A 1,189-nucleotide genomic window follows, 5' to 3' on the forward strand; every position below is an offset into this window, starting at 1 on the left:
CAAACTGAAGCTGAATAAAATGAAAACAAGTCCACGAGAGCCAAAATATGACCTTGAATTTATCCCACCTGAATTTAGAGACCATCTGAAGAACAGATTTGATGCATTATACACTAAAGAGTGAAGAACAGAGGAGTTGTGGGATGAAATCAAGAACATCAGACATGAAGGGAGCAAAAAGTCATTAAGAAGACAAGAAAGAAGGAAAAGGTCAAGATGGATGTCAGAGGAGACACTGAAACTTGCTCTCCAGCATAGAGAAGCTAAAGCAAATGGAAGAATTGAAGAGGTCCAAGAGCTGAACAGAAAATTTCAAAGGTCAGCTTGGAAAGAAAAAACCAAATACTATAATTAAATGTGCAAAGATTTGGAATTAGAAAACCAAAAGGGAAGAACACAGTCAGCATTTTTCAAGCTGGGGAAACGGAAGAAAAAAATTCAAGCCTCGACTTTCGTTATTGAAAGATTCTTGGGCAAATTATTGAATGATGCAGAATGCATCAAGAAAAGATGGAAGGAATATACAGAGTCATTGTATCAAAAGGAAATGGTTAATGTTCAGCCTTTTCAAGAGGTACCATATGAACAAGAACCAATGATACTCAGGGAGGAAGTCCAAAGTGCATTGAAGGAATTGGCAAAGAGCAAGGCACCAGGAATTGATGGAATAAAAATTGAAATCTTTCAAGAAAGTGAGACAGCTCAAGAGGAACTCACTCATCTCTGCCAAGAAATTTGGAAGACAACTAACTGGCCGACTAATTGGAAGAGATCCATATTTGTGCCCATTTCAAAGAGAGGTGACCCAAAAAATGCAGAAATCATCAGACAATCTCTTTGATATCTCAAGCGAATAAAGTTTTGTTAGAAGGATATCATGCTGGGTAAGATTGAGGGTCAGAGAAAAAGAGAAAGACCCCCAACGAGATGGATCGGCCAGGTGGCATCATTGATGGCATCAAGTGTGGCAGCGGTAGTGAGGTTGCCCCTGGATCAGACATTTTTTCGTTCTGTTGTGCATGGGGTCTCTATGAGTTGGTTCCGACTCGATGGCACCTGACAACAACTACAATAACATAGATATAGCCATCTGAATTAGTGATTTACTTACTGAATATATTTTGCAGTTTTCAGGAGTCACCAATACATATAATTTTGTTGTTGTTAAGTACCGTGGAGTCGGTTCCTA

This window comes from Chrysochloris asiatica, unplaced genomic scaffold (assembly GCF_000296735.1).
Source record: "Chrysochloris asiatica unplaced genomic scaffold, ChrAsi1.0 scaffold00309, whole genome shotgun sequence".
In the NCBI taxonomy this organism is placed as follows: Eukaryota; Metazoa; Chordata; class Mammalia; order Afrosoricida; family Chrysochloridae; genus Chrysochloris; species Chrysochloris asiatica.